The sequence below is a fragment of the Chroicocephalus ridibundus genome, chromosome 6 (assembly GCF_963924245.1).
Source record: "Chroicocephalus ridibundus chromosome 6, bChrRid1.1, whole genome shotgun sequence".
NCBI lineage: Eukaryota > Metazoa > Chordata > Aves > Charadriiformes > Laridae > Chroicocephalus > Chroicocephalus ridibundus.
Genome location: NC_086289.1, coordinates 21,180,105 through 21,186,335, shown reverse-complemented (window position 1 = coordinate 21,186,335; position 6,231 = coordinate 21,180,105).

Genomic DNA, 6,231 nt, shown 5'->3' with positions numbered 1-6,231 from the left:
TGTGTAGACGGGAAGCACAATTTCTGCACTGATCTTGGAAGATCTGTGTGACTTTAGTAGGTGTACAGATCTGATGGGGGTAGAGTTTGACCTGCCGTTTTCAGGTTTTGGGTATACTACAGAAAACAACTAGGGTATTTGAGTTACTATTAGCTACCGATAGATAGAATCTGCACCCTTTAATGTGGATGACAGGCTCTCTTCTGCTAACAGCGAGAAGAGGAATGTGCTTCACAACACAACACGGGCATACAGGAACTGCATTGCATTAGACCAGCTTGTCTGTCCTCTGGTTTCTACATGGGCCGATTCCAGCTTTTTTAAAATGCAAGTGCCAAATTCTCTCTATAACCTGTCTGTATGAGACATTTTTCTCTTGCCTACTTTGGTTTGAGCTCTGCTTCATCTCAGAAGCAAATGAGTTTATACTGCTCTGGGTGTGCGTGCGGGAAGCAAAAATCCTGTCTATTGTTACTGCAGCTCATCTAATTAGCCTTTCATTACTTTTTTAATCCATGCAGGGGCTTGCGCTTGACAGTTTATGACATGTTCTTCAACTGAGCGTTTATCTCTCTCGTATAGTATTTTTTCAGGTTGTCTGATGTTTTTGTGGGCTGTCTCTGAACCTCATCTGCTAAATTATTCCCTTTCAGATAAAGAATTATAAGAAACCACTCATTTCCCAGCTAAGAGTAAAGGACATTGCATGCAATATGCTCCGTATTATTTTCCACTATACAGATGATATAGTCCAGTGTTTGTCTGCTGCACACTGGACAGAAGTTTTCTTTGAGTCCCCATGATGATGCCTAGGCTGGTAATGCAAGTATCGGCAAGTAAACACATCTGAGTGATAAAAGACAGCCTGAGAGTCTTAGGCTGTCAGTTGGGATCAACATATTACACTCACTGTCATCTCTTGGGAGATTTCTGTAAGTCAGAAGACTGTATTCTTCCCAATATATTGCTGTTGAATATTAATACATGGCTGTTTCCTATTAACATAAACATTTGGCTTATTAGAGGCCAACCACTGGCTGTGCACCCCAGCTTTATTTTCCAAACATAAAGCGATTAAACTGTTACATTATGCCTTTGAGTTCAGAAGACATAAATTGAGACTGGAGGTCTGGCTGGATTGTAACACGGCTTCCCAAGGTCAGTGGTGGGAGCTCTTTCACTGGAGTCATTAAAAACCAAAATGAACAAAAGCTTTGAAACACGGAGCACAGGGAACAACCTTGCATTGAGTAGGAGATGATGTGGTTTCCTTCTAATCTTTCCATCTCTATTTTGTGTCCAATAACATTTACTGTGCAAGGAATATATTTATGGCAAGGTTTAATGGGCCAAATTTCACTCCATCTGGTTTTATCTGGGTGCCAGCCAGTTTACTGTGAAGTCAGTGTCCATAAAGTGTAATGAAGGACTCCATGGTGTAACTGCCTTCATATGTGGTTAGGGTTATAGTTCCCATTAGTAGTTTAGGCCAGATTGTGATCTCATTTATTCCAGTGCAAATCCAGAATAATTCCATGTTGCTACTCCTGGTTTACATCAATTACTGTAAGATCAGCCTGGCCCAGTATAAATAAGACTAAAGATTTTTTGGTACCATTGCTGCAAAATGTTCTCTTCTGCACTCACTGAAAGATGCCATGTTTTCTTAACAGTTTTATGGCTAGAAACCTAGCTTCAGAAAGACAAAACCAGCTGTGTAATACTCCCCAGTGCTATGTTGGCGCATCGCTTCAACTTTACCCTGCTCCAAGGGCCTGTTTTTCCAGTGCGCCGCACCTGGCGTATCCTTTAGATCAGAATGAAGCAGCACCAAATCTAACCAGTTACATGTTTTCACTGATTTTGTGTTGGTGTCAGTGATCTTGAGGAAGCATGGAAAATCAGCCACTGATAAACAGCGTCTGAATCTCAAAACCTCTTTCAATGGTGTGGTAGATCTACATCCTTAGAGGTCTCACCAGTAATTAAACTTCTTCACTGTGTTTATGGAATGAGGCTTAAGCAAGCAGCAAGGCTACAGCGAGAGACAGCTTTCCTTTATGTCATGAAATTGTTTTCTTTGGAGGAGAGGGGAAGATATGAACTCTTACCCGTTTCTTTGTGGGCGTATCTCAGCCACAGCAATTTACATACTGTGATGACAAGCAATGCGTAAATGCCTTCTCTGCACAGAAAGGCAAGAGAACCAGTTATGAAAAGTGGCAGAGCTGATTGAAAATGCAAAAATGAAGAGGAAAGGTTTTTAATCAGCTTTATTTCTGGTACTGCCCTCACCTCCTCCAGCTGCAGCGGCAGCGCAGTTTGGTCCCAGCGTGTAAAGACCAGGGATTTTCCTCTTGCAGCATGGAAATCACACTGCAGGCAAATGTGTGCAATACTGCCCTTGATCCTTTGTAGATGGGCACTGGCATAAAAACTGGGTGAACAAATTGCTTCTTATACTTGACTAAAGCGTTTTGTGAACTAAGACTTGATTCCACACACAACTGACCAATACAACATCTTGTTGCCTGCTACACCTGTGCTAACAGCAGAGCAAAACAGCGCAGATGCCAACAGAACCAGAACTTGATTCCCTACGTGTAAAAGGAGCTCTTGTGTAAAGCCCCTTGTGCAGGCAGAGAGAATGCCTTTTATGTGTCTCAAGTTTAACCGAGTGTCTCATCTAAGCTGGGTTACATAAACCAGGGGGGTTATCCAAAATTTTTGCAGATTTTATTTCTTTAAACAAAAATATTCGCATTAAAGCTGAGTGAACCAAATATTGCACAGGCAGAAGGAAGCCTAACGAGACAAAGAAAAACAAACTTCCTATAATTGAGTCATGCTGGAAGCTTTTTTCCCTCATGTCTAGAAGTCTGAACATTTAAATTGGTGCAGATGAAAGGAAATCCTGCTGAAGGAAAGGCACTCCACTAGAGCAGGAGGTTTGTGAAGAAATGTAGGGACTTGAGGAATTCATGAAGGACTGCATTCAGTCCCAGTGCAATATTGTGATTTTACAGCAGGGATCTGTGTCTTTTCTACAAGGAGAAATGCTTGGAAGAAAAAAAAAGTTTTTTGTTTTTTAAAACAGGAGGAGACAACTTGAGGTCAGCTGACTGGTTCTTTTCCTGTCTTTGCTAGCAACAGCCTGTGTCATTTTGATCAAACCACTGTTTCTCATAATATCTGCTTCTGGATCACTGAAAAGTGACAGAACACGCTGCTGCCAGGCTTAGCCGTTCAGGCTGTGCTTCTGCAGGGGGCTGTGAGTTCACTGATAGGCAGTGCCAGGTTAGGATAGTTGTTCACTCATTGACCCCTGAACTTTTTCTAATGAAGACGTGTTCCTCCATCGAAACTGCACTCAGATGGGATTTTGAAGAGTATATATTTACTTGCTTTTGGGGGTAATTTTTCACTAATTGATGCAGCCTGTGAGCTCCCGTTGGTCTACAGACCAAGGCTTGAAAATCACTGCACTAGGACAGCTTTTGTGGTATGATCAGGAAAGACTGCATTAGAAACACTCTCCAGAGAGCAAGAATGCATAATTTTGTAGAAAAAAGAATAAATGAATAAGCTGGCTGCCATTTCTTGGTCAGAGTTCTGTGAGTGCTAAAATGAGAAAGACTGCTAGGGGCCTGATACACCAACTCCTTTCTTGCTGCTTTTAAAAGGGACATGATTAGGATGAAACTTTAGGAAGTCATTCCAGGTAAGGAAATGGTGCTATAGACTGCTGAATGTCCATGTCAGCTCTGGAACCAGAAAAGAAAAGGGTGGCAGTTTCAGCATGTTGTGTTGTGGAAGGGCGCTTCTGAAATCACTTGTCCCTTCCTAAGAAAAATTCTGTCTAACATTCTCATTTAAACAGAAAAACATGGATTTTCCACAACTGATTTTCATTCATAATTTTGTGATGTTCAGACCTTTCAATGCAGTGTAATTTTCTATACAATTACCGTCTGTCATTTTTTGACATCTGTTGATGACACTGTGCTGTGGTCATGGTTTGTTTAGGTTTTTGTAAGAGGCTCTGGTTGTTTGAGCTGACAGTTTCGGTGGCCGCTAGAAACATCAAAAATGCCAGGTGGAGACAAACCTGGGGGCTGTACATACAAAGTTGACATGCAGCTCAGGATTTATGTCTTCCTTGACTCTGCAGAATATGGTGGAAGATCCATGCAGAAAGCAGCTGTGGGGGAAAAAAAGAAAGTCTTCTCGACCGCAGAGATGATAAGAGATCAGTTTTAATTCTGTAAGTGTAGATTTAGGTTTCAGGGAAAGTTCTGTTACCTGTCAAAATTCTAGATGTTGTAGAAGTGTTTGGTACCTCTAAATACTACAGTCTTACTAGGTTCAGTGCCACTTGCCTCAGTGAGTCCTGCAGGCTCTGCCTTTACAGGTATTTCCTTTTTGTCAGTTCTGAATTTGCACCCTTTCCACTTCACTGTATTAAAGTGAGATGATAGAATAGGATATAGTTCATCTGTCCTGCTTGTTATCTCTCTGCTCTGAGATAAGAAAGCCAGTCTTTTCAGTGTCTCCAAACAAGATGTTTCCTGTGATCCTACCTTGAGCACAAAAGTACAATCTAACACAATTTATGCTACGCCATGTCCAGGTTCTAAGCTCAATGAGATGGGAATAGATATGACACAGCACTTTGTGAAGACAGGAAAAAATAATTTTTTAAGCCTGATAGTTTCTATGCCAATTAGCCAGCAGATGACCTATGAAATAGTAAATATTTTTCAATTAATAAGTTTGTCAAGGTTGCACATTAATTTTCCAGTGAAATCAATCACTTTAGTGAACTAACAGCACTATTGAGTTCAAATGGACTCACCAGAAAATGCATCTTCTTTGTTTCCCCAACTGGATTCCAATTTCTAGACATATTTATCATTTGTAAGTACTTACCATATTCCTAGAGGAAGAAATTATTTGCTATTTGTGCCCATAGGGTGTAGCTTTTGGTCCTTGAATGGACGGCTAAAGTTTTTAAATGTTGGGTTTAACAACTACTATTGTTTGTACATGACAGCACAACTGATTGTGTTTAGGAAAACAAAGCAATTTATCTGGATCATTTAGACATTAAAGAGGCTTAAAAGACATTAGAAGAAATACATTAGTGTTGTTTACTCATTCATTGACTACTCCAGTCTCTTCCATATTAAGTATCTTTAATATTCTTCATACATATATCACTTTACACAAAATTCTGTATGAGTTTTAATTCATTTAAGTATTTTCCACAACACTGAGAAGTTCAACAACTAGCTAGCGCATAAAAATCAGAACATGAAAATGACTCAAAAGAGTCCGGGTCAGCAATCGCACTGAGTGTAGTTGGTAAGACAAACAAGTAGTAAAAAAGATGGAAAATCTATTTGGTTGTTAAAATTATTTTCCTGTAAATACTGGAAGAGATTCTCTGCAGTCAGATGTTTAAACACAATTTATAAAAAAACCACAGCAGTAACTTACAAATGAGCAAACAAACAGCAATGTGTAACTACTATAGACTCTAACAGACTAAATATGGGAGGACCATTTTCCTAACTTAATTGCCTCACAGCTGGCATTTTGTAGAGATGGGAAATGTTGAGATCTAGATTTGAGTTATATGTATTTCTAAATCATTACAAAGACAGATGGCTAGATAAGACTTGCAAGAAAGAGGAGGAATGTCATGCATTGATTAAGCTCATGTCAATAACTCTATTAGTTGCCCTGGAATACACTATTACTTAATAAGTAGCTTGTTAACAGGGTGTGAAGGATGCTTCTCTGCTTTCTTCTTGTCTTTGGGGCAGGGCAGGCAGCAATCTGTTTTTAGCCTTAAGTAAAAACATATGATTCTTTTCCCTGACTCTGTTGATCTGAGCACTAGGTGAAAGAGTCAATGTACTGCCTTTCTCCTGCTCATTCCCCATCTCTCTACCAGATACTAGGAGGGAAGCCAGCATGCACCTAAGAAATACCAGGAGTCTGGGCAACCCTGACAGACTGGGAATGGTTACTTTTGGTACATCTAAATGATGAAATGAAGAAGAGACTAATTTAGCTCTTGCATTTTGGAAAACAGACTCTCCCAGCTACTGTTAATTCTCCTTTAATATGTATAAATAGGAATGTACACAATTTCCAAAGGAGCAGAGGTGCCTTTTCTATCTTTGCGTAAATGCGTTGAGGTGGTTCGCATGGCTTCAATATTGA